The sequence below is a fragment of the Trachemys scripta genome, unplaced genomic scaffold, assembly GCF_013100865.1.
Source record: "Trachemys scripta elegans isolate TJP31775 unplaced genomic scaffold, CAS_Tse_1.0 scaffold_28, whole genome shotgun sequence".
Taxonomy (NCBI): Eukaryota; Metazoa; Chordata; order Testudines; family Emydidae; genus Trachemys; species Trachemys scripta.
Window position 1 is genome coordinate 2,222,149 of NW_023260513.1, and position 27,883 is coordinate 2,250,031.

The 27,883-nt window shown below is 47.2% G+C and overlaps 1 long non-coding RNA gene across 3 annotated transcripts; it reads left to right on the forward strand.

Annotated features, from left to right (window-relative positions):
* Positions 1-27,883, forward strand: LOC117870485. Of its 3 annotated transcripts, none has more exons than XR_004643992.1 (5): positions 1-77; positions 4,106-4,325; positions 22,691-25,006; positions 26,226-26,338; positions 27,062-27,883. It is a non-coding gene; the product is annotated as an uncharacterized LOC117870485 (long non-coding RNA). The 3 variants fall into 3 exon arrangements; XR_004643993.1 differs by lacking the exons at positions 1-77; positions 4,106-4,325 and adding an exon at positions 8,570-8,706 and having other exon boundaries at positions 22,691-22,789; positions 23,173-25,006; XR_004643991.1 differs by lacking the exons at positions 1-77; positions 4,106-4,325 and adding an exon at positions 8,570-8,706.

The following is a 27,883-nucleotide window of genomic DNA, read 5'->3' on the forward strand; positions in this document are numbered from 1 at the left end:
AGTTGGTGACACCCTCACACCTGCAGCATGTGGATCGTGGAGACAGGAGATGGAACTGACCTGCAGCTTTCCAAATGGTGAGTGGGGAGGGGAGATGGGGAACTGGTTCTTGGCTTTAACTGGGTAGAGCCAAGACCAAGATCTGGGATCTAGGTGGTTGCTCTGACTGCTGAGTAGGGGAAAATAGGGGAATGGGGCCTAGGACACTACTGGCAATCAGTCAAGGACATTGAGGGGACCTGGGGTTGGGAGAAGGGGTTGGTCAGGGCGGGTCCATCTACGCTAACTTCCACCATGTTGGATGTCTCCAGATCCAATCAACACTATTGCGTTGTATACTGTAGTGAACTGGGCTAGAGCTTTATAACTGATATCACATGCAGCATGCCTAGAATCTGAATGGTTATTTGTGTAGGTACTAAATGCTTTTAATTCCAGTGTTCTTAACCTGGTAAAAACTTGCTTGCTAGGAAGTGTTATCCTTGTCATTCGGACTAGATAGGGCCCAATAATTTTCCATCTCTAATATTCAGGATTGTGATTCTTAGCCTTGTCAGTGACTCGCTTCCACTTCAGCTGTAAGAAGCGGGTTAGAAGCGTAACTATTTCAAATCAGAAACTTCAAAGCAACTAGAGGACTTATGTACCAGAGTGGTAGCCGTGTTAGTCTGTAGCCACAAAAACAACAGAGTCCAGTGGCACCTTAAAGACTAACAGATTTATTTGAGTATAAGCTTTTGTGGGTTAAAAAAAAACCACTTCTTCAGATGATGGAGTGAAAATTACAGAAGCAGGCATAAATATATTGAGGACTTATGTGCATTTAAAGATCTTGGAGGAAAACAGGATTGCAGATCTTCTATGCCACTACTGACCAACCCTAATGTGACAACAGGGTGCCTCGAGTAGTGATGTTAATAGTTCATTAGCTAGCTGTCCTTCTAAGGCCAGGTCTACATTAGAAACTTTTGCCAGTATAATAATGTCGGTCAGAGGTGAGACTTTTTATTGTGACATCTCCATACTGTACTGTGTTTTCCCCCTCCCAGCACTGAGTCCTTCCCTGCCCCCTTTCCCTAGAGGACTATGAGCTGTGCTCTCTGGGCTACGTGTGTTTACCCTTCGATCAGATTCACCTTTTCCCAGCAGCTTTCCCATAACTGCTCTCTGTGTCTCACCAGCCTGGGGGAAAACACCCCCTTCTCTGTCTGTTGGGTCATTTGTATTCTGGCAGACTACCACCTGGCAATTTCCTGGTCCCAACTCCTCTGTTATCCCAGGCATTGGAGCTGCATCTTGATTTGAAGAGACACAGTTACCCTCCAAAAAATTATCAGGAACAGCATCCTGAAAAACTGGGACCTGGATTGGGGTACCCTCCACCACCCCTTTCTCTATCCCTGAGAAGTCAGCTGTGTGACTGCTCCCCTCCAGGAGGTCAGTTACACAGTTCCTTCTCAAAACCTGGCTCACAGGGTGAGTGCCTGGGTGTACAGATGCTGACTCAGCTATTCTGTCCTGGGCATCCTCTCCTAAATGACCAGTGAGGAGACATTCCTGTACCCTCACTATTCCTTCCCCAGTTTCCTCCTCTGGGCCCCCTTCTTGGACACATTTCTTTGTGCTCCCTAGGAAGGGTTCTAGCTCAACTTTTTTTTTTTTTTTTCCACTAAAGCAAAGAGTTTGTTAATGAAAACTATACTTAAGCAAAATGTTCAAAGTGACCTTATAACCTAGCTATTAAACGTGTCAGGATTTTGTATGCACAATCTTGTCTGAGGTTTAAGTTGTGTAAACTGACTTTTGAAAATTGGCCCTATATTTTTGTGTTTTGCTTGAAATAAGGACTGCGATTAGACACTCTAATGTATAGCGTCAATCACTTCAATTGTCTCTGGGCTGAAATGTTTAACATACAGCAACATTACACAACACTTTAGATAAAGATGTGAAGAACAATATGGTAACTGCAGGGCTGGAATTAGATTATTTTTTTCCTCAGCTGCCATTCATGCCTATATCCATGCAGTAATACAACTGCTTTAATGGGCACTGTATACTGAGAACTTATTGTACAGAGATTTAGACTCTATAGGCATTCCTTAACTGATCACATAGTCTCAAGATAGGCTTGATGTGATTAAACATCTTGATGTCCCTCTAAATCTATTCTCTCATCCAGTAACTTCCATTTGAGTGGGCATTAAACCCGTTCATTTAAATGTAGCTCTGCAAAACTTTCTGCGGTTTACTTCTTTTCAACGAACGGAAATGCAGGGTGTCAACAATACAACTGTACACTTCAACATGCAGTACCTCAAGCTCCTCAGCTCAGCTGCCTTTTTATAAAGACCCCTTAACACTGGTCAGTTCATGGAATAGACTTGTTTATGTACTACTACCAAAAGCCTGTGTGGCCATGCATACCCGTGTTACCACTTGTTAACCACTAATATTGCACATTTCTTTGCTGCCTGCCTCTGCTAAGCAACCAGAGCGCTTGCTGCTAGCTGTTCTGCCCAGTCGCTCAAAATGTTTCCAAAGAGCTTAAGGTTTTGTTTAAAAATGCACAGTTGCTTCCAGCTATATGTGGTTTTGGTGCTGTTCATTTTAAAGCTTTGGTTTTCAAACTGTAAGGTGTGTCCTCCTGGGTTATCAAGCAAGCATGAGGACCTGACGGGTTAACAATGCTGAGCCTCCTACTCTACCTCTTGCTGCTGCTGCCAGGCAGGAAGAAGGAGGAGGAACGAGGAACAAATATAGTACCTTTTTTTAAGAGAGGGGCAGAAGCAAGCCAGGAAACTAAAGGCCCATTAGTTTGACCTCAATTATATGCAAGGTGTTAGAACAAATTTTGGGAGAGTAATTAAGACAGAGGTAAATGGCAACTGGAATAAAATACAACACGGTTTTACAAAAGGTAGATGTGCCAGACAGCCAGACCAACCTGATCCGTCTTTGAGAAGATAACCACTGTTCTAAACAAAGAAAATGCAGGTTATCTAATCTGCCTGGAGTTCAGTAAAGCATTTGATACAATTCCACATGGGAAATCATTAGTTAAATTGGAGAAGCTGGGAATTAATATGAAAATCAAAAGGAGGGTACAGAACTGGATAAAGGGGAGACTACCCTGGGTCATACTGAAGGGTGAATTGTCAGGCTGGAGGGAGGTTACTAGTGGAGTTCCTCAAGGATCCATCTTGGTACCAATTTTAACACTTTCATTAATTTGGCCTTGGCACACAGAGAGGGAGTGCGCTAATAAAATTTGCGAATGACACAAAGTTGGGCAGTATTGCCAATATGGAGGAGGAATGGAATATCATAACGAGTTGGGTGACCTTGAAAACTGGAGTAATAGAAATGGGATGAAATTTAATAGTGCAAGGTCATGCATTTAGGGACTAGCAACAAGAATAAGCCGGGGGCTTATCAGAGGAGGAGAAAGACCTGGGAGTGTTGGTGGATCATAGGATGACTGAGCTGCCAATGTGATGCAGCTGTGAAAAAGGCCACTTCAATCCTAGGATGTCAGGCAAGGCATTCTAGTAGAGATAGGGAACTTGGGAAGTGTTATCATCGTACGAGCCACTGATGAGACCTTATCTGGAGTAAAGGGTGCAGTTCTGGTCTCCCATGTTTCACAAAGATGATTTCAAACTGGAACAGGTGCAGAGAAGGGCTGCTAGGATGATCAGAGGAATGGAGAAACTCCTACAAAAAGAGACTTAAGGATCTTGGCTTGGTTAGCCTAACAAAATAAAGACTGAGGGGAGGTATAATTGCTCTCTATAAATATGTCAGAGGGATAAACACCTGGGAGAGAGCAGTGCTATTTAAGTTAAGGGCCAGTGGTAGTACAAGAACAAATGGATATCAACTGGCAAGTCAACAAATTTAGGCTTGAAATTAGATGAAAGTTTCTAACCATCAGAGGAGTGAAGTTCTGGATCAGCCTGTTTGTGAGTCGACAAGAGTGGAATATACATATGGACATGTACTTGAAGAGAGAAATTACTTACTTGGAGAGTAGTTGGAGTTTGTCAAGATGTATTGTCCATATGTGTATTCCATGACTTGTCCTCCTTCCCTCTTACTTTAGAGTCCTATTACGTACATGGATGCTGTGGTGGAGTGGCAGTTGGATCCATGCTGCCCTTTATAGCTTTGATACAGGAGCAGGAGGGCAACCAGGGCACACGTGTGGCCCAAACAAACAAAGCTGGCCAAAACACCCCAGTCTCAAGCACATCAGGTGCAGACACACCAAGAGTGGAATATACCGATAGACAACAACTCTCAAACTCCAGTTCCTGTATAGGGTAAGTAACTTTTTTCTATAAAATGTTAATGATGGTTTTAAGACTGGACTAGCTGGGGATTTGTGCGGTGATTGAAGTATGCTGGCAGAACTGTGTAGAGTACACAGCACAAGTCTGTAGAATATTTGGATGTGGACAGCACTCTCATGAGAATCTGTATCACTGGGAAATTGTGAATATTTGCACATGGGTCTCAGTCTATTTTTGTATATGTTCTCTAAAAAATTTTCAATTCCCCTGTGGTAGGATTTTGGTCCCCTTCAGTGATTATAAAGAAGGTGTAGGGGAAGAGGCCCTTCACAAGTCTGAAATGCAGAGCACGGTCTGACACCTGAGATCACACAGGAAAGAAGCACAAAGTAAACCATTGCTTAGGCAGGATCCTGCCACTGCTGAAGCTTCTGTGGTAGATAATTTCCACTATGGTAGTGGAGCAGACAGAAAATATAGCATTAAAGAAAAGAAACTTCAAGCCAGAGTTTGAGGTAATATTTGCCTACCAGGGAAGCAGGGCGAATTGCATGATAGTGTTGCATTCCATTAAAGTATTTCAGTGTAAGGGTAGGTCATAAGGGTCCCAGTCTCCTAGTCCCTACAGAACACTAATAATCTCTAGTTGTATTACATTTTTAAAAGCTCTGTTAATAGAATATTATGGTTGGAAAGTCAAGCACTCCAATTAAGAAATGCTAGAATTAAGATTGCCTGTGCAACCTTAATTTTGTCCCTTTGTGTTTACATTGTGTAACTGTATTTAATTACGTGATCACCTACTATATTTCCACAGGTCCTCTGCCTCATTCAGTACACAGGATACATGGTGATCTGGGAATGAATCAGGGTTGTGCAGTTCAGGAGAGCCCCTGCTTCATTTGTTGAGGAAGTAGGAATGTTTGTAGTGACAGCGAATGAAACAGGGGATTGCAGGTAGAAGAAGGCGGGTCTCCTTGTTTAATGCAGTTGGTTACAGCCCTGAAAAATTGGATTCTAACCCAGCCTCTGCCACAGAATTCCTGTCTGATGCTAAGCAAGTAATTTAAACCAAACTTTTCATAGGTGGCCACCAATTGTGTGTTCCTCATTTTTTGGGTGCCCAATATGAGACACCAGAGGGGCCTGTCTTGCAGAAGCGATGAGCACTCAGTACTCATGACTGTTACTGAAGCTGGGGGAGGAGCTGTGCTTTGAACATATAACGTGGTAGAAAAATGCTAAGTATTCTGAAAAAACAAGTCATAGACATCTCTAGTTGAGCACCCAAAATTAGTGTACACTTTTGACAATTTCGACCTTAATCTCCCTTTGCCTCATACCCCATCTGTAAAATAGGAATAATAATAATACCACTCTGCCTCTCAAGGGTATTGCAAAGATCAATTCATTAATATTTGTGAGGCATTCTGATACTGTGGCAAGAGAACCATAACTTTCAGGAGAAAATTAATATTATTATATTCATCATGATCATCATCGGTGATCCCTTGATTCGAGGATGAGCTCTACCATGAATTTCCATATAGGTCCTGAGATGACTCATGAGTCCTATCCTGGAACCACAGATCCGTCCACAGTAGGTATAGACATTTCCTGGTAGGCCAGTTGGCTGCTGGGAGAATGTTCTTTCTTTTTTCTTCCCTCTCTCTCTCTCTTTTCAGCTTCAAGGGCAAGGCGCTTCTCCTCAAAGCGGGCCACTGCCTGATGGAGGATATGGCACCATTGGGATCAGTTGGTGGCTTCCTCCTCCCAGCTTGTGTTGTCCACATCAGTTTTCTTGAGATACGCTTTCAGTGTGTTTTTGTAGTGTTTCCTATGACCACCACGGGATCTCTGACCATGGGTGATCTGAGAGTAGAGGACTTATTTTGGGAGGCAAGAGTCTGGCATCCGCACACAATGTCCAGCCCAGCAGAATTAGTGCATGAGGATCATTGCTTCCATGCTGATGATATTGGCTTCAGTGAGGATGCTGGCATTAGCGCAGCGATCTTCCCACTTGATGCGAAGGATCTTCCGGAAGCATTGTTGGTAGTACCTCTCCAGACTCTTGAAGTGCTGTCAATAGGTCACCCAGGTTTTGCACCCATAGAGGAGTGTAGGAATAACAATTGTCTTATAGACCTGGATCTTGGTGTCCTGTGTAGGTAACGGTCCGTGAAAACATGTCAGAGCAATTTCCCAAAGGAAGCACTTGCACACTGGATCCTGTGCTGGATCTCACTGTTGATTTTTGCATTTTGAGAGAGTTGGGTACGAAGGTAGCAAAAGTGCTTGACTGTCTCCAAAGTCTGTCCCTTGATAGTGATTTGTGGTGGGTCACGTGCAAGGTCTGAAGCAGGCTGATAGAGCACTTTAGTCTTCTCAATATTGAGTGAGAGTCCTAGGTTTCCGTAAACTTGTGCAAAAAATGGACTGAAGGTCATTCTCAGTGTGCAAAGGACGGCACAGTCATCAACATACTGAAGATCAATAATGGATGCCCTGAGGACTTTAGACTTTGATCAGAGACATCAAAGATTAAAACGTCACCCATCCATTCTGTATTGCATGTCAATTCCTTTGGGGAGGCAGTCTTTAATGAGGACCAAAATGACTGCTAAATAAATGGAGAACAGGGTTGGGTCAATAATGCATCCTTGCTTAATCCCAGTTTTGATGATGAAAGGGTCCATCTCAAGACCATTACAGAGAACTGTGGCAGTCATCTGATCATGAAGAAACCTTAGGACCTTAATAAATTTTGGAGGGCAGCCAAATCTGGCCAGCACCTTTGACAGAGCTTTGCTGTTGACTGAGTTGAAGGCCTTTGTCAAATCGATGAAGACCATGTACAGATCCTGATTTTGCTCACGAGACTTTTTCTAGATTGGCGGGCAACAAAGATCAAAGTCTGTTGTCCCATGGGATGGTCTAAAACCGCACTGATATTCCAGCAATATTTCCTCAGCAAGGGGAAGTAATCGGTTTAAGAGGATACGGGCAAGAATTTTCCCTGCTGTAGATAACAAGGTAATGCCTCAATAATTTCCACACTCTGACTGATCTCCTTTCTTAAAGATTGTAACAGTGTTGGCCTTTCTCAAGTCGTCTGGAATCTTCTCATTATATCCGATATGAAGAAAAAGTTTGTGGAGTGTCGTTACCAGTTCTTCATCTCCAAACTTGTAGGCTTCAGCTGGTATGCCATCTGGTCCTGCTGCCTTGTTGTTCTTGGTGTGCATAAGGGCTCATGTTACTACTTCAAGGGCAGGGGGGTCAACAATAGATTCTCTTTTATGTTATTGAGGTGTAGATTTGATAGTGGCATCAGAGACAGTTGACTCACGATTCAGGAGTAACTCAAAATGCTCCTTCCATCTGGCTTTGATGGATTCGCTGTCCTTAAAAAATACATCGCCCCGTCTTGGGTTCGAAGTGGTGTGGGACCATGGAAGCATCAACCATAAATGACCCTTATTGCCTGAAAAAAGCTCCTGATGTCATGTTTATCAGCATAAAGCTCAATCTCCTTGGTCTTTTCTCACCACCACTTATTTTTGATGCCACAGATTTTCCTTTGGGCTTCAGCTTTGAGTTGCCTGTGTGACTCTTTCTTCTGCTGGTGTAATATGTCATTTTGCCATATGCGATGAGCTTTGCTTTTCTTTTCTGGTCGAGCAGGCCCTGAATCTCAGCATCATTCACATCATTCTCATCAAACCAGTCCTGGTGATGGCGGGTGACATAGCCAATGGATTCAGTACATGCTGAGAGAATGGCAGTCTTTAATCCCTGAGGTTGCACCTGCAGAAGGCAGTTCAGCCACCACATGCAAAAGAGTTTTTCACTCACACAAAAGTTGAGTGCCAACAACAGAGAGAGAACTAGAGTGAAGGGTGTACATTGAAGATGGCTGCTCCACTGAAAGGCTAGGGGAATGCCAATTGACTATTTCCCTTTTTTATGCTTTAACTAAACTTTCTTGCCATGTGAATTTTCAGAGCAGCCATGCTAAATGCATCAGGGCTCAGCATACTCATACTACTGAAAAATAATTGTGCTTTTGAAATCCTAAACACCCTACTGCAGAACAGCTCTCCTGTCCTGAGTGTTTTCAAGCACAACTCAGACTGGTTGCTAGCACATAGGCATTAATTTATTAGCCTGGTGCATGGACTTCTCAAATCACAAGGGGGAAATGAAGTACAAAAGCTTCAGAGAGATGACAGACACTTCCTGAGTTTGGATACATTAGCTCATATATAAATGAGGCTGCTCTTAGACTCCGTCCTCTTCTGTACGTGCTCTCCCTCTTCTGTGCTTATCATGGCAGGTGAAATAGTTTATGCTGATTTAAACATTTTGGGAGCCTCTTCCAACCCATTGCATCCACCTCAGCACCTCAGTAAGTCTTTAATGTCTTAGTTTTGTACTAGTATGATCTCTCTTTATGATTAGAAAAATGGAATCCTAATGTACTTTTTTATTATTTGAATTGCAGCAGAGAGAGCTTAGAAAGGTCTTTAGAACCAAGGAGCAGCTCTATATGCTATGTTCATAGAGTGGGACTTCTGAGAATGTGAAATCCCCTACAATTGTCAGAACTGGATATGGAATTTCTTTAAAGCATTATTATAGCATGCATTATATCAGTATTAAAACAGCCACAACGTTACGAGAGTAGCCACTGGCAGCCTATATATATATATAAATTACAAGTGCAATACAATACATTATTGTATGCCATCTTTCATACATATTTGGAGGCTTGAAGTAAACTAGTGAATCTACAATTTACTATAGTGGGATAAGTCAGATAAGGAGCAGGGCATTGGTCAAGTCTTGGGAAGAGTGAACAGAGCAGAAGGAACTGGGAGGCTCCAGAAACAGGAAGGATTTCATTGTCTCATTGGAGAGGATTAGAAGAAAAGAGGTGGGGAGATATTTAGGTACACTGTGTCATGGAGTCTGGGTCACTAATAGGTGCAGAGTGAAGAAAAGGATTTACTAGCCTCTGGTTAAAGACCCAATGTTTATTTGAGGAGGTTAGGAACTGTGTGCAGAAGAGGAGTAGACATGTTTCATACCAAATGAATTTTGAAAAGTTGTAACTTAAAGGAGACTCTCAAGGAGGAACATAGTAGCAAGGATGAGAGGAGAGAGGGAAAATGAATATCAGAATAATGAAGAAATAAGAAACTGAGCTAAATGTTAACTTAAGGCAGGAGTTCTCAAGCTTTTCCATACTGTGACTCCACGTTACTACAAGTTTTAGGGCACCTATCCATGTATCCAAAAAGAAAGGGAGTGTGGTCACGACCTCCTGAAACCTGTTTATGCCCCAGTGAGGCTAAGAATCCTTGACTTCAAAGGATACAAAATGCAAGCATTAAAATTAGAGCAATTTTTAAAAGATTTGCCAGAAAATTATTATTTGAAACTTTAAAATCCTGATGATGCTCTTTTAGAACGGATAAAATAGTGTAGATGTTAAATCTCTTTTCAGGGTAGTAATGTGGAGTGATAATCTAATAAGACTGTGGCAATTAACCTTTTAATAGGAGTATTAAGCCTTTAGTTTTAAAAAATGATTTGAAAGTGGCAATGAACAAAACATAAATTGAAATTGATATTTGAATTTTACCTGTTAGTTTGGCAAATGTAGGTCCATTACTTAGCAGGAAAAGAGAGCAAATAAAGGATGACAGAGAAAGTTGAGTTATTTCATGCCTTTTTTGTTTGTCTTCCCTAAAAAGATTAATTTGGAGCAGATACGTAACACACTATTAACAACAAGGGGGAAGGATCTTGGACCAGAATATGGAAAGAACAGGTTAAAGAATGTTTAGATAAGATAGATGCATTCAACTGACCAGCGCCTGATTAAATTCACAATAAAGTATTTAAGGAAATAACCAAAGCAATATCAGAACCATTAATTGGTTTTGAGAACTCATGGAGGATGGGTGAGGACCCAGAGACCTGGAGAAAGAAAAACACAGTGCTCATCTTCAAAAAGAGGAAAAAGAAAGACACAGGAAATTATAGACCAGTCAATCTAACTTCAATACCTGGAAAGATACTGGAACAAATTATCAAACAATCAATTTGTTCAGACCTAGAGGATAATAAGGTGATAATTAGTAGCAACATAGATATGTCAAGCACAAATCATACAAAACCAGTCTAACGTCCTTCTTTGACAAGGTAACTGGCCTAGTGGATGGAGGGAAGCAGTAGACATGATATATCTGGATTTTAGCAAGGCTTTTGACACAGTCCTCCATAACAGTCTCCTAAGCAAACAAGGGACATGTGGCTTAGATGAATTTACTATAAGATGAGTGTACAACTGGTTCAAAGACCATACTTGAAGAGTAGTTAACAATGCTTCACTGTCAAACTGGGAGATCGTATCAAGTGGAGTTCCATGGGTGTCTTTCCTGGGTCCAGTACTAGTCAGTATTTTCATTAATGACGGAATGGAGACTAGACTAGTAAAATTTGTGAATGACAGTCTCTAGCTAGGACTGGTGCAAGCATTTTAAAGGACAGGATTAGAATTCAAAACAACCTTGATAAATGGAGAATTGGTCTGAAATCAACAAGATGAAATTCAATAAAGACATCTGCAAAGCACTACACTTAGGAAGGAAAAATCAAATGCATACCTCCAAAATGGCGAATAGCTGGCTAAGCACTAGTACTGCAGAAAAGGATTTGGCAGTTATAGTGGATCACACATTGAATATGAGGTAACAGTGTGATACTGCTGCAAAAAAAGACTGTCATTCTGGTTTGTATTAATAGGAGTGTTGTATGTTTGGGCTTGTCTACTTGGGAACTTTACAAGCCCTTGTGTGCGTTAAACTAGGGTGTGACTCTACAGAGCACCAGCTTGCCACACACTAATGTCACGGCTGGATGCAGTTTGTCTCTTCTGAAAGTTCTGGAGTGTGGTTTGGCTTACTGTTCTTCCAAACGCCTGTCAGGGATGGGCTAGGACCTGATATACTTAATCCTGCCGCAGCCCAGCTGATAACAAATCATCCAGTCTGAGGTCCCTTCCATCCCTACATTTCTGTGATAAACACAGATTAATACCACCTCCAATTATCAAAAAAATAAAATTAAGGGGATGTATTACCTTTTTTCAGAGCTCTTTTGCACCAAATCTGACTTTCTGAACTTTTTGTTTTGCGTTTTTGCCTTGCATATTACTTTCCATATGGCAATTGAATTAATACAATAACAATTATAAAATCTACTTCTGGGCTTAATGTTTTCTTCAAATAGTTGGTGTTAAAGACAAAAGAAGAACCCTAGAGTCTGATACTGATAATGTAATGCTTTTTGGCTCAAAAGTTCAGAAGACACTTTGTTACCAGCATAGGAGTTGTTCCTACAGAGGATTTTAGGAGTTAAGATGACACATTGTTTCAGACATAGCATTACTGTCCCAAAGGGTTTTCAGCAAAGGATTCACAGGACATGCCTCTTACATGAAGAAACTGGCACATTCAATTGTCACACAATCCTCACTTGTGTAATGTTTTTCTACCATAATATTGGAGGGGTCCCTGCACCCTAATGCAGGGTCTTCTTTGCCCTACCTGTCCTGATAGCCTGACAGGCTCCCTACACTGGGTCACAAGGGGAGCTGATGGGTTGGGATACAGATACAATCCAATTTCTCCCCTTACAGAAGGGCGGGGGAGGTCTCCAAGGGGATGCCGACAATAGCATTGAGCTGTGGGAGAGCATCCTGAAACAGCTGTATGGTATGTGACACAGTCGGAAATTGTGAGTGTTGATGAGGAAGAAGGGGGCTATTTGGTGATCAGGTTAGGGGCATCTCTTCCCCTGTCATTGCTCCACATGTACGAGGCTCAGACTGGCCGCTTTATTTTTAAACTGCATTTAAAAATTCAGCCACTTGACAAAGTATAATTAGAAGTTAATGTGGACATAAAGACAATGAGACATAGACACCATTATATGGTTCAATGTGGAGGCTGCGACTTTATTTAAAACTATTACCTAACTAGGGTAACTACCCAAACTACCCAGAAAGGTTGTTCCAGTGCGGATCTCAGTTGGCACGAATGGCCGTGGTGTACTACAGACTAGAGGGTAAAAGTGACAGTCATGCCCCCTCTCCACCCTTACCCTGACTGTAAGCCAGAGTCCCAACCCTTCCTTCATGCTAGAGACAGGAGAGACAAGATGAGGTGCGCCACAAGCTGCATGAGACACAGGGTGTCTGCAGTTCGAGCTGGGGGTGAGATACCCAGAGTGAGGAGACAAACCCTGCACTAGTTGTGATCTAGCTAGTGTGCTAAAACTAGAGGGTATTTTAAAAAATAGTATCAAAAGGGTAGCTGTGTTAGTCTGGATCTGTATAAAGCAACAGAGTCTTCTGGGGCACCTTTAAGACTAACAGATGTTGGAGCATAAGCTTTCGTGGGTGAATGCCCACTTCGTCGGATGCATGTAATGGAAATTTCCAGGGGCAGGTATAAATATGCAGGCAAGAATCAGTCTGGAGATAACGAGGAGCATATTTATACCTGCCCCTGGAAATTTCCATTACATGCATCCGACGAAGTGGGCATTCACCCACGAAAGCTTATGCTCCAACACAGCTGTTAGTCTTAAAGGTGCCCCAGGACTCTCTGTTGCTTAAAGAATAGTATGTCCAGCTCATGCAGCAAGACAGACTCACCACCCCGAGTACATCAGTACGAACCCAGCCAAGACCACAGGCACCTACTCAAAGTGGCTAACACCCCATCCTGCCAGTCACGCTGCTGCAGCTACATTCTATTTTTAGGGCACTAGCTCACTCAGAGTTAGCACAGATATATCTCCTCGAGCTGGGAATTGCTCCCCCAGCTCAAAGCGCAGGCAAAACCCCTCACCCAGCAATACTGTGCTCAGGACCATGGCCCAGGCAGCCCACTGGGTTCTGGGAACCTCAAAACAAACCCTTTCTAATCTACCAACCACATGGGAACCTGTCAAAGTTGTAACAATTATAACCTAAACCCAGACCAGCTCGATGCTGAATGGAAGGTGGAAAAACCCACACAGCAGTTTGCCAATTCTGCCATATGGCAAATATCCTTTCCAGCCTCCAAAATGGCAATCAGCCGAATCCCTGGTATCACCAGCAATCCACCAACTATACTAAAAGTGCAACAGGGAGCTCACAATAGTTCTTCTTCAAGTGATTGTTCATGTCCATTCCAAGCAGGTGTGTGTGCACTGCGTGCACACCAGCCGGAAGATTTTACTATAGCAGCGTCCATAGGGTCGGCTTCGGTGCCCCCTGGAGTGGCACCTTCATGGCGCTGTATATAGGGGCCAGCCGACCCTCCACCCCTCAGTTCTTTCTTACCACCAGTGACGGCTAGCTGGAACTTCGCTTGCTCTTCAGCAATCATGGCAGTGTTCCGTCTTAGTTGTAAATAGTTAGTCAGTTTGTTAGTTTAGTGTTAGTTTAGAAAGATAGTTGTTGGGGGGGGTTCCCCAACATTTTCGTTGCCCCACTGGGGCATGCCCGGGCCCCCAGGATTCAAACTCTGCAGGGACTGCGGGAAATTCATGCCGAAGAGTGACCCGCACTCTTCGTGCTTAAGGTGCCTTGGGGTGAGCCACCAAAGAGACAGGTGCAGTATCTGCAGGGCATTTCACCCCAGGACTCTCAAAGATAGAGAGCAGAGACTTAAAGTCCTCCTAATGGAAGCAGCCCTGCAGCCATAATCGGACCCTGGGCCTGCCGATCCGGCACCCAGCACTTCCTCCTCAGTGCGCAGTGCCCCGGCACCGGCAATAAGTCGTGACGCCAAAGCCTCCAAACCCCGGCACCGGAGAGAGTCGGCACACAAGAAATCGGCCTCAGTGAGACGTCATTCACCATTGCCAGTGCCGGTTTAAAAGAAGAGGCCGGTGAGGGAACATTCCCCCCACCAGGACCCTAAGGAGCCGGTGCCATCCACGAGTAATGGATCTGCTATCTCGTTGACTCCCGCCCCGGAGAGGGTACGGTTGAGTCCAGACAGGCCTAGATCCCCAGACATTATAGAGGAAGTGCACCTCCCATCGACGCCGGAGGCGTTCTAGGCTGCCTCAGACCTCTTGAGCCTCCCGGTGCCGGCATCGCTGCACCGGTGGAGAGAACCTCCGGCTACCGCTGACTCCAGTTACAATCTCGGGGCAAACCAGCAATACTATCACCGTGCTCCCCACACCGAGACACCCCAGCGGCACCGGCACAGAGGGAACTTTCTCCGGTCTGGCGGCACTGGTCCCCGGTGACAGTGGGTACCGCCCCTCCTATGTCCTCGTACTCGGAGACCTCTGACTCGGAGGCGGACTCATACCTCTCCAATAGATCGAGGAGCAGATGATTGTCCTCGCGTGCGAGTGCTCAGCCTTACCCACCGCAGTGGCAGCAACAGTGGCAACCGCCCCCCCCCCAGTGACCGTTCTGGACACCATGGGCCTACCAGCAGTCAGTGGGTCAGGCGTATGAACCCTGTTCATGGGCCACATCAGTCTCCTTGACATCGGTGGCCCCACAACTAATGCCCCCACCACCGGCACCGCCGTCTGACAGGAGTGTGCCACAACGGGACACGACACCGCCTAGTCAGGCACCGGCACCGACAGGGACCATGCTCCAAACGCCGCAGGCACGTCCAGCACGCCTCGTCATTCGATGTCGACCCCGGTACCGGCCGCGGTGCCACATCCTGAACCCGCACCGGCCGCGCAGCCTGAGTACGGTGTGCCGCACGCCCTGGTAGAGGGTATAGAAGAAGGCCCTCTTCAGGGGATCTCCTCCTCTTCCTCGCCGGATGAGGCAATGGTGGGAACGTCAGCGGCACCAGCTCTGGAGGACAATAGGATCCTCCAACAGCTGCTTACGCGAGCAGCCCAGAGCCTCTCGATCCAAACGGAGATTGAGGTGGATACTGATCCGGTGGTGGACATCCTGACCCCGTTGGGCCCATCCAGGGTAGCCCTGCCTCTCATAAAGACCAATGCGGACACAACCGCACCTTGTGGCAGATGCCAGCCTCGTTAGCCCCCACGGCTAAAAGGACTGAGAGGCGATATTTTGTTCCATCCAAGGGCTATGAACATCTTTATACACACCCTCCCCCCGACTCCCTAGTACTAGATGCGGCCAGCCAGAGGGAGTGCCAAGGGTTCCAGGGAGCTACGCCAAAAAATAGAGAGGCCAAGAAGGTGGACCTGTTCGGGTAAAAGGTGTATTCGACAGGGAATCTGCAGTTGCGCATAGCTAATCAGCAACCATAGTGAGCCGGTATGGACACAACACTTGCTCGGCTTTGTCTAGGTTCGCTGAACTCCTTCCCCAGGAATCGCGAACTTAGTTTTCAGCCCTGGTCAAAGACAGAAAATTGATTACTGGAGCTTCCCTCCAGCCAGCCTTGGACGCGGCCGATTCAGCCTTACGCACATTGGCGACTGGTCTGGTCATGAGGCGTGGAGCCTGGCTTCAAGTTTCAGGCCTCCCACATGAGGTCCAATAGACAATCCAAGACCTTCCCTTTGAAGAGCTCATGCTCTTCTCGGAGAAGACAGATAAGAGGCTACATAGTCTAAAGGATTCACGGGCTACCCTTCGCTCACTAGGCCTATACACCCTGGTCACTCAGTGTAGGCAGTTCAGGCCACCACAGGCCCCCCACGGCCGTACCAGCCTCAAAATTGCGTGGACACATTGCACAGAAGGGCAAGGACAGGCAGAAGGAGGCAACAGCAGCCACCCTCTGGCCAGTCATCTGCTCAATCAAGGCCTCCATAGGGGCCTAGACCACCATTTTGATGGCCCGGTCGAGGATGACCTACTGGTCAGAACTCTGGATCCTACCAACCTTACCTTTTCGTCACATCTGTCCCCCTTCTATCATGTGTGGGCCCGGATCACGTCGGACAGTTGGGTGCTTCGCACAGTAGAGAGGGGATATTCTATCCAGTTCTCCTCCCTCCCACCCCACCAGCCCCCCTCCCCGTCCCTCTTCAGGGACCCCTCTCACGAGCAACTTCTAATTCAGGAAGTACAGTCTCTCCTCGCAGCAGGGGCAGTAGAGGAGGTTCCTCAGGGGCTCAGGGGCAGGGGCTTCTATTCCCGCTATTTCCTAATACCGAAAGCGAAAGGGGGCCTCAGACCTATTCTGGACTTGCGGCATCTCAACAAGTTTGTAAAGAAGCTCAAGTTCCGCATGGTCTCTGTGTCCTCCATCATTCCTTCCATGGATCCAGGAGACCTGTATGCCGCCCTCGACATAAAGGACGCATACTTTCACATTGCAATAATCCCTCAGCACAGGCATTATCTCAGATTTGTTGTGGGCAATGCCCATCTACAGTTTACGGTTCTGCCTTTTGGACTGTCAGCAGCCCCAAGGGTCTTCACAAAGTGCATGGCAGTCGTGGCTGCCTTCCTGCGCAAGCAGGGTATTCAGGTGTTTCCCTACCTGGACAATTGGCTCATCAAGGGCCGCACCAAGGCACAGGTGGAGGCTCAGGTGGTCTTCATCAGGCAGACCTTCCTCGAGCTTGGCCTCCTACTGAACGAGGCCAAGTCCACACTTTCTCCAACCCAAATAATCGAATTTATAGGGGCAGTTCTGGACTCAACACACACCAGAGCATACCTCCCAGAGGCCAGGTTCCAGACTACGTCCAACATTATTCTCGGCCTCCAACGTTACCCAACCACCACAGCAAGAAATTGCCTCAAGTTACTAGGGCACATGGCGGCATGCACCTATGTGGTGGGCCATGCCAGACTCAGACTGCGTCCGCTCCAGTCCTGGTTGGCAGGGGTGTATCAGCCGGTCAGGGACTCCCTAGAATCAGTGGTGACGCTACCTCGGCCAGCGTTGGACTCCCTCCAATGGTGGCTTGACCCGCAGGAGGGCCTTTCCTCGGCCCCGAGCCCTCCCTATCCCTGGTAACGGACGCATCGGATGTGGGATGGAGTGCACATCTGGGCGACCTCAGGACCCAAGGCCTTTGGTCACGAAAAGACCTTTTGTTACACATCAATGTCAGGGAATTACGAGCAGTGCGCCTCGCATGCATAGCCTTCCAATCCCAGCTGGCGAGCAGGTGCGTTTCTGTCCTCATGGACAACACTCCAACAATGTTCTATATCAACAAACAGGGTGGTGCTCACTCCTCTCCCCTGTGCCGGGAAGCCCTCGCATTATGGGACTTTTGCGTACAGAACATAATTCACCTGACAGCATCCTACCTCCTGGGGACGCAGAACGGGCTTGCAGATGCTCTCAGCCACTCGTTCCAAGGTCACGAGTGATCTATCCGCTCGGATATAGTACTCTCAATTTTCCAGCTCTGAGGTCATCCCCAGGTGGACATGTTTGCCTCCAGAGAGAACAGGAAGTGTCACCAGTTCTGCTCCCTCATGGGACACAGTCTGGGGTCTCTAACGGATGCCTTCCTCCTCTCTTGGGCAGACGGGCTATTTTACGCCTTTCCCCCGATTCCTATGGTTCACAGAGTAATCCTCAAGGCCCACAGAGATCATGCTCGTGTCATCCTGATTGCGCCGGCGTGGCCACGCCAGCACTGGTACTCGTCGCTCCTGCATATGTCTATACGGGTGCCCCTCAGGTTGCCCCTACTCCCGGACTTGAGCACAGGTCCCGACGCAGGAAATTTGTAGAGCGGCCACATGGTCCTCAATCCACACTTTTACGGCACACTATGCCATCACGCACCAGACCAGAGATGATGCAGCCTTTGGCCGCACAGTACTCCAGTCTGCAGTGACCTCCGACCCCACCGCCTAGGTTCAGGCCTTTGAGTCACCTGCTTGGAATGGACATGAACAATCACTCGAAGAAAAAAAACCAGTTACTCACCTTTTTGTAATTGTTGTTCTTCGAGATGTGTTCATGTCGATTCCAATACCCACCCTCCTGCCCCTCTGTTGGAGTGTCGGCAAGAAGGAACTGAGGGGGTAGAGGGTCGGCTGGCTCCTGTATACAGCGCCATGAAGGTGCCACTCCAGGGGGCGCCAAAGCCGACCCTATAGATGCTACTATAGTAAAATCTTCCGGCTGGCGTGCACACACCTGCTTGGAATGGACATGAACAACACATCTTGAAGAACAACAATTACAAAAAGGTGAGTAACCATTTTTTACCCCATATAGGTAACTCGAAGCACAGTCAGGTAGTTTAGACACTGGTTTTCTAGCAACAAAGGACAGGTCTGTGTTCTATGCACCATGCATCTGGCAGGACTTAGCTAACCTGAATCCTTTACCACTCCTGGAGCTGGATAGTGAATTTCTGTAATGCCCTGTGGTGCACTTTACTTCAGTGTAAATACAAACTGTCTCAGAAAATGGCATAGTCAGTGACAGGCTCTACATACTAATACAAGGGCCATGCTGGTATATTTTAATGACCCTCTTCTTCAAATTCCTCAAGCCCGATCTCTACTGTGATACCTACAAAAAATCAGGCAATTGATGGTGCCTAAGTTGAGTGATAGTTTGGGGTAACTGATTTAACTTTCCCAAAGGAGGAAACAAATTTCAAATTTATTTATGTATTTATTTTATTTAGATTTATAACAAAGATTCTTACCCAAGGCTCCAGGTATCCTAACATAATTATACAATTAAATTCACCATCAAACTGTGCACAGAGCTAATCTCTGTAATGTCTGATCTTATAACTGTTCTCCTCAGCCTCTCTCCCATTGTATCCTGTACTCAGTGAGAGCGTCCCTGGCATGAGAAGATTATGATACAGTCTCTTAGGGCAGGTCTACTCTTAAAATGCTGCATTGGCGCGACTGCCTCACTGCCTCATTGCCACTGTAGCGCTTCAGTGCAGATGCTACCTACGCTGGCGGGAGGGCTTCTCCCATCGGTGTACGTGCTCCACCTCCACGAGAGGCAGTAGCTATGTCAGTGGCAGAAAGCCCTGCCAGCAACACAGCACTGTCTGTACCGGGGGTTAGGTTGGTGTAACTGCATCACTCGGGGTGTCGATTTTTCACACCCCTGAGCGACATAGTTATACCGACCCAAATTCCTAGTGCAGATCTGGCTTTTTGAGCTGTGGTCAAGTGAAAAATTCTCAGAGTTTAGGTTACTGCTCCAGACTGCAGTACAATACAATACAAATAAATCACAATACAAATAAATCACATATTTCATAAACCTGTTTGGAGGATGCAAATGAACTATTGCAGTTACGATCTATACTACAGTAGGGCAAGTCAAATGGTGAAGACCAGTAAATCTGGTGAGTCTTGAGAGGAATGACTGGACAGAAGGGATTTGGCAGGACTTTGTTGTTCAATTAGGAGAGGTGTGGGGGTCTCACCGTTCAAAGAAGAATGATGGGATCTGAAAATAGTTGGGGAGCCAATTCAGTGCAGAGGGTTGTGGAGCCTGTGCCACTTGATGGGCGAAGTGTGGAGAGGGACAAGCCTACTAGCGTCTGTGCAGACAAGAATAAAGTCTAGTATCTGAGAAATACAGGAAAAGGCGACTGGAGAAAAGGAGGAAATGTGGGAAGCCTGGTCCAGGGGGAATGATGAAGGCACAAAGCGATATCTTCTCCTGGATTCTGAAATGGACAGGATGCCAGGGGTATTTCCAAGGCTAGGGACAAGGTGTTCGCATTTCCTGAGTGCAGAGAGAAGCTATATGACTCTGTATTTATGGTCAGTCAAAGTTTGGGAGGTTGTGACTTAGAACAAACAGGATCAGTGGTAAGGATGAGAGGAATTAAATTTTAACAAAGGATGGACAATTTTTTTTTTTTTAAAGAATTCCCTTGAAAATGACTGGTTGTGTTTGAAATATAACTATACAAGTTACTTTACAAAACCGATATCTTTAGAGTGTAACTTCTATAGGTACAATGAGATTACTGAGATAGGTGAAGAAATTTTAGATGATTATGTTGTCAGCCTCTATTTTTATTCTATTAACATTGCAGTTGCTAAATAAACATTAATATCCCAACTATGCTGTTACATGGGGCATATGGAACACGTTAATGTTGTACTGTAATTGGCCAAGCTGGCAAGGTCTTACACTCAACTGGGTGGCATTTCTCTGTCTGTCTGTTTGTAACACAATAACTGTAGAGTGCCACTGTCACACCGCCTGGTAAGGGACACAGCTCAGCCCAGACTGCCAAACTACAGGGCAAGTACCCCAGCCTGGTGGTACATTCTATATTTAGATTTAACCAATCCAGTGACAAGTGTGCGCTTCTAAATTACTATACTAGTTATCATGAAGCTACAGACAGCCCCTTTAGGCTCTCCAGCCCGTTTACCACCCAGGCAAACTAGACTTTATGATAAAAGGTTATTAAAACCAAAAATCACATACATTGGGTTCTTCCAGTCCCAAAGGATCAGTCACTTACCCCAAGTAACAGGATGCTCAAGATCTTACCAAAATACAATGCTGGTAGCCAATCCTTAGTAAACTAACTAAAGATTTATTAATAAAAAAGAAAAGAAGAGCGTTGGTAAAAGTTAAAGCAGATAAGATACATTACTGTTGAATCAGAATATATGAGTCCAGTTGCTGGCAGAGGTATAATGTCAGCTAATCCTCTGTCAGTCTCTTAGAGGCCTTTCGGGAATCTTTCAGGGCATCCCACTGGGGATCTCAGTCGAATAGCTTAAGCTCCCCCTGCTCCAGAGCTCAGCAGATCAGAGATAGCAGCAGGGCCATGCCCAAAGTCCAGTATTTCTAGCTCTCAGGCAGGCTGACAGTCCTGTTCACAGAAACTGTCCCAGCAGGGGTTTTCCTCTGGTGAAGACTAGGCAACACAGACAGTTTGTGAACCTCCATTGTTAAACCAACGACCCTTGCTTTGAAGTTAACCCCTGTCATGAGAGGAGAATGGGGGATCTGGAATGGGGAGGAGGGAGGGGAACACAGAACTGCTGACATGGGGGGAAATGGGGGACCCTGGTGTGGAAGGGGGACAGCATGAGGGAAAGAAAAGTGGACACTGGTATGGGAGATGGGGGAATGGAGGGCACAGATCTCCTGGCAGGGGGAGATTGAGGGAGTTGCAGGGAATCCCTGCAGTACAGGGAGGTGAAGGGGGCACCCAGGGGGAATCCAGGGAGCTTGTGGGGGGAATGGAGGGATGGAAGGCGCCCCTGGCATGTGCAATGAGCTCGGCCAACAGACGCTACAAAGTGTGCGACCCTCTGGTTATATTCAACTGTTCTAGATCACTAGGCAGAGGTGTAACTAGTGGGTATTGATCCAGTGACTCTGACTTCCTTGATATTGTTGCTGTTTAGCCAAGCGTTAGCAGACTTTGGGCCTGGCAGGTCAGTTTCCCATTGGAGGTGAAATTAGTGATCCGGTCTCAAGCTATTTTCTTAGTGGAGCTTGTTTATTTACAAACACCTGGCTGTCCTTGAACAGAGGTGTAACAGACTGAACACGGGTAACTCCTGTTTGCAGAACAGGGGGAAGGACTTGGGTTGCAGAGCCCACCCTGCACTCACCCTGCAGCCGTGACTCCTGCAGCTCCAGTCTGCAAGGCTGGATGGGCTCAGCGAGCTGCTCTGGGCGTTGTGACCTGCTGCACAGGAGCTCAGCACCACTCAGGCTTGGCCCCCCCTCACCTCGGTCATGATGACGGGGCTGACCAAGCAGTGGCACTATGAACCCACGCGCCGGGTCACAATGCCACTCACACAAATTTGGCCCAGCTGCCCCCTGTCAGGGAAGCCAGGCCAAACCTGAGCAGCACTGTAACCCCGGAAGTCACAACACCCTGAGTGGGGAGCCGAGCCAGCCAGCCCCGAGACAGGAGCCGCAGACGCTGCTGCTCTGGTATGTACGGTTTACAATTTAGTACTTGGTACACTAATGTGTATATTCTATGTCGTGGGTAAGATATGTAGTAAGGCAGGTGTTTATTGAACGAATGCTATTTACTAGGTCGTGACAGGCCATCGAGATTTACAAATGTGTCCTGACCCCAGAAAGGTTAAGAACCACTGTCCTGAGGGGGCTGACGCACAGACTCGCCATATAACATGCTCAAATACCCAGCATTGTAAGTGGGATAAAACTGTGTTGTTAAATAATTGACAATAGGGATTTGTTAGTATTTTGCAGTATTTTGCTCTGTTTCGTCACAGGGCGGCCCTCAAAGTGACGTGGCCCTTAACTGACAGGTTTAAAACTATTCCTGGTATTATGTGAGGAGGAACACAAATGCCCATTCAAGGATGCTGCACAGGCACCACAAGAAAGTCCGTTATTATTTCTTGCACTATGTGCTGAAGATATTTCACTAAACCCTGACTCTTCCAGATCACCCTCAGTGTCCCCGGTGGCATCGGCTCGCCGCAGGGCTTGGAGCAGCTGGGGTCCTCATCCTGGTGGGAGCTGTGATAGCGATGGGCATTTGGGGTAAGCAGTTCAAAATTAATTTGTGCTAAATGCAGCACCCTGAAATTTCCTCTCCCCCCATATTTCTGATTCCAATGTTCTTGTGAATAATATCCTGGACACGTTGTTATCACCACAAAGGGAACAATATTCCATAAACAAGGTTGAGACCCTGTGATCCAGCTCTCACAACGTCACTGTTCAGTGTGCACAGGGAAAAGTGGAAGACACCTTATAATGTATAATAAATGTAATTTTCCCTTTCTCTGTCGTGTTCTATCTCTCTGGCCCAGTTCTGAATTTGATAGCTACAGTATGTAATGATTTGTTGTTGCACACACCCTCATTCCCAGTTTGCTGATCCCTAAGTAGTAGTCACCATTCACGCTCATGCTGTTCTGAAGTTTGTCACACCAAAGGATCTCTGAATTCACTGGAGAACAAGGGTACCAGGGAGAGAATCATCCATCAACCCAACTGCAGCACTGCCCTAAAAGATTTCCATTTCCACTTGAAACAATTTGTGTGTGAAAACAACGAGGAGTCTGGTGGCAACTCAGCAGGTAACCTGAGCTCCTTCTCTCTCTCAGCAGCTTCCTGCATTGCAGTGACATCTAGTGGTCGGTTAGGGTAACCCTAAGTGGCGGATACAAACCACTTCAATAAGTGCAATAAATATGCTATTGCTTTACAAACTAGGAATAGAGTAGCTGGTAGCAACTGCTGTTTGGTTTCCCTTAACGCTTCCGTTGTAAAAGGGTCTTGTGTTTTCTCTAAGAAGCTCTCACACTTCCATTGTTTGAAACATGCCTTTGAAATATGGGGTGAGGGGAGACCTCAGGATGGAGAAATGTTTTTTCTTTGGCCCATGAAATTTCATCCAGGTTTTGCTGAGATGGGAACTTTGGAAGAGTTTTCTTTTCTCTCCTTGCTTGTGATGCTCAGGAAAATTGACAAATAACAGCATGAAAAGTCAAAAGTGCTGGGCTCACCCTGCCACAGCAGCACACCTGGCACTGGGAGCTACCAGAGCACATGGAGATGGATGTGAGGAGGGGGTGAGAGCTGGGCCAGGCTCCCCCACATCCAGCATGTGGCTCCAGGAACTCTCATCCACAGGAACATCACATGGGACAGAAGCTCCTCCTGGGGAGGGAGAGGGAGCTGGCTCTGCTCCCATTGGCTGCCCAGGCCCATTCCCTGCCTCCTCCATGAGAATAACAGACTCCCTGTTACCAGCTAACATTGACTGGTAGCAGTGTGGTGTGGTTCTGAAGATCCAGGGTCCACACCCTGCTGCTGATTCAGGATGGTCCTGAATGCTGATGCAGTTGTTCCTGTTGCATGTAATAGAATTGTTGTTTATGTTTTTTAAAAATGAGGACATTAAATACAATACTGCATGAAGAGAACAGGAAGGTTACAAAGCCAAGCTCTGGAAAGTTAGGAAATGCCAGATTTACAATTACTCGCACAACCTTAATTCAGCCCCCATTCGTGTTTGCCTTATGATACGCTCTTTATTGAATGATTACCTACTATTTTTTCCTCAGGGCTGCTGCCTCATTCAGTGCACAGGCCTATCTTGTTCCCATGTACATGATGGCTCCCCAAGCATTCAGGGTACAGGATGAACCCACAGTCACGCTGAATTACAGCTACATGGGCAACCATGAATGTGGCATTTCCAACTCTGACTTTGCAACCTAAATAAAGTTCTTTTAGCTCTTTTATATGTAGTATTATCTACCCCAAGTGGAATGCAGCCATCTCTAAGGGGAAACGTAATGGCTGTTAAGCAGTGCACACAGGAACAATACAGTAGCTGAGGGGAGGAAGTGAAGGAGGATTCCAGTTGACCCTGACCTGCATTACCCCGTGCTATTTCAGGACTGAGGTACTCACAGCTTCACCAATACCCCTCCCTTCCTGGCAGCACCTGCAGCTAGTTAAATATTAGACCCATCCTCAAACAAAACCAAGACAATAGCTCCACTGGAAATGGGGAGGCTGGAGGCCTGTGCATGAGTGTGATGCAGTTCAGAACCTTCAGCTCCATTAAGTGTTTCCATTTCCCCTCCAGAGGGATCAGGTTGTAAGCTCTGCCCCCCAAACTGGCTGCTGCACAGGGACAAGTGCTACTGGGTGTCAAAAGAAAAAAATCCCTGGAACAAGAGCCGCGATGACTGTTCAAGGAGGAGCTCTCGGCTGCTGGTGCTCCGGGACCAGGATGAGATGGTAAATAGAACTAGTCCTGGGGATATGAGCATCACTAGTAATAATTAATACACAAAACCACCATGTTGTGTGTCTGTCAGGGTTGCTCTATATCAGGGGTGGCCAAACTTACTGACCCTGTGAGCTGCCTACAACAATCGTTGGAAGTTCAGGAGCCGGGTGCTCCTGCAGGGACTTGGGGCTTCATCCCTATGAGGAGGGGGGGGGGTCTCAGGGCTTCAGGCCCGCAGGAGACACCTAACAAAGCTCGTGGCTTCAGTCCTATGGGAAGCACCTGCTGGGGATCGGGGCATCAGCCCTGCAGGGGTGGGGCTCTCAGGGCTTCAGCCCCATGGGAGGCACCTGTCCAGGCTTGGGGCTTCAGCCCTGCTCCTGCTGAAGCCCTGAGCCCCCGGAGACGTGCCCTGCAGGGCTAAAGCCCAGAGACTCCCCTCCCTGCTGGGCAGGAAGCCAGAGGTGACGGGTGAGGGGGTACATACCCCCCCAGATTTTTCCCAGGGCTTGCTGGCCCCACTCGGTCACATGGTGCCACCGGGCCCTTCCCCTGTACTGGGAGCTGCCTCTCTCCATAGAGCTAAAGCAGAGGCTCCTCACTGCAGCTCCCAGTGGTTTGGTGTTGCCGCTCCCCACAGAGCTAACACCTGGGAGCTGCAGGGTGGGGGCGCTGAGGGCAAGGGGGGGTGCCTGCGGGGGTTTGACTCAAGCTGCTGGGAGAGGGAACCTTTCAATTGTGCCCCCCCCCCCAACTCTCAGCATGCACCTGTCGCCTGTAGCAGAAGCCCCTAACTCCACCACCCTACTGCAGGGCAGAAGCCCTGAGCTCCCCCCCAGTCTGGTAGGCAGAGAATGGGGGGACATGGGGGGCGCAAGCCGCACTTTAACTGTAAAAAGATGCATGTGGCTCATGAGCCACGGTTTAGCCACCCCTGCTTTACACCTACCCCCACATGCTAAAAAGCAAGGAAATGAAAAATTCAGGCCAGCAACAGCACATAACCTGTGCCCTGCCCCCCAGCGGTGACACCTCACCGATAGCATGACCCCCACACACCACACAGACTGTACCTTAATTCTGCCCCAGTCAGGACAGAAACTAAACAACTGGCCCAGGGTCACAGAGGGTGTCTGGGAATAGAACCCAGTTCCCAGAGTCTCTAGCTAGCACCTTAACCCCAAGCCCCTCCATCCCCGTCACATCATTCTTCCATGTCATTTACAGACTTTCATACAAACTACTTCCAAAGGCGCAAAACAGATCTGGCTTGGACTCACTATTACATCCGCCGCGAGGAATTGGACTTGGGTGGACGGCTCCCTGTTAAATCAAACACTGTGAGTGATTTTATCCCATGAGTCCATCTAAGATGTGCAGCAGGGGGCACAGGGCTGTTGCCAGGGCCGGCTCCAGGCACCAGCCCACCAAGCAGGTGCTTGGGGCGGCACCTGGAGGGGGGCGGCGCTCCAGCCAGCCGGGGAGAGCGGGACCCCGGCCGGGCTCGCCGCCCTCCCTCTGGCGCTCCGGCCGGCCGGGGAGAGCGGGGCCACCCTCCCCTGACGCTCCAGCCGGCTGGGGAGAGCGGGGCCGCGGCCGGGCTCGGCGCCCTCCTCTGCCGCGCTCCCTGCCGGGGGGGACCAAGGGCGGCAGGAGGCTTTTTTTGCCTGGGGCGGCAAAAAAGCCAGATCCGGCCCTGGCTGTTGCTTTCCAGCATTGGTCAGAGCAGAGGCGCCATATGGGCGCAAGGAATGTTAAGTGCTGGGCACAACACTCTGCACAGAGAGAGGAGTCCTGAGCCTCATTCGATGGCTCCCATCAGCAGTCGGGCTAATCCTGCGGGCTGGGTTTTGTAATATGGACAAGTGTTTCCAGAAATAGACCAAGGCCAACCGGCTGCTACGACAGGATCATGGGCTAGGAAGTGTTTTATCAACGAGGGCTCTGTAGGAACAATTCAGCAGTTAAGGAAGAAATTCGAGAGGTGTCAGAATGAGGCAAAGCTGCTAAAAATCTTGTTCAAAAATTCTAAACAGCGATTCTTTATTTATTTTGTTTCCCAGGTTCAATGTAAAGGATCCTGCTGAAGGGAACAGCTGCGGGATGATAAAAGCAGATGGGATTCATTTTGAAACCTGCAGTGCTACATCTAAATGGATTTGTGAAAAAGACGCTCTCCAGATATAGACAGTGACATTATCTGTATTTTCTACGTGTGAAGGAGAAATCTTCTTTAGTTTCAGTCTGTCCCATGAACGATGAATATTGAAGGTGAGCTTCAAAGGGAAAAATTGACCTTGTGCCCTTCCCCGTCTCCCCTGCTTTTATAATGTGGATAAAGACGGCATGGAAGTCTTTTCTTGCATTTGAAATTCAGGTCCTGTCTGGGCTTGAAGATTACGGTGAAGGGAGAACTAGTGAAGTGACATCACAAGTAGAGCTGGGGGAAAATTTTCCACTGAATATTTTGTCAAAAAATGCAGTTTTGGGTCAAACAAATTGGTGTTGAATTTACTGAATAGATTTAGGCAAAATAAAATAATTAAAAAAAATCAGGCTACGTTCACCAGATGACTGGGGAGGAGACAGCAGCTAACTCCATCCAATAGCCAAGTGCTTTGTGCACCAGATTTGAACAGGGCCACCCAGAGGGGGGGGGCAAGTGGGGCAATTTGCCCCGGGCCCCACAGGAGCCCCCACAAGAATGTCAGAGGCTCCCACTCCACCTCCGCCTTCCCCCATCCCCCGGCGCCTCAGCGCACCGTGCCCAGGAGCTGCCCTGGACAGCATTGCAGCAGCAGTGTGGCTCCAGCGGGGCCTGAGCTCCAGGGCCGCTCCCTGATGCGGCGCACTGAGGCTCTGGGAGAGGAGGGAGGCAGGGGTAA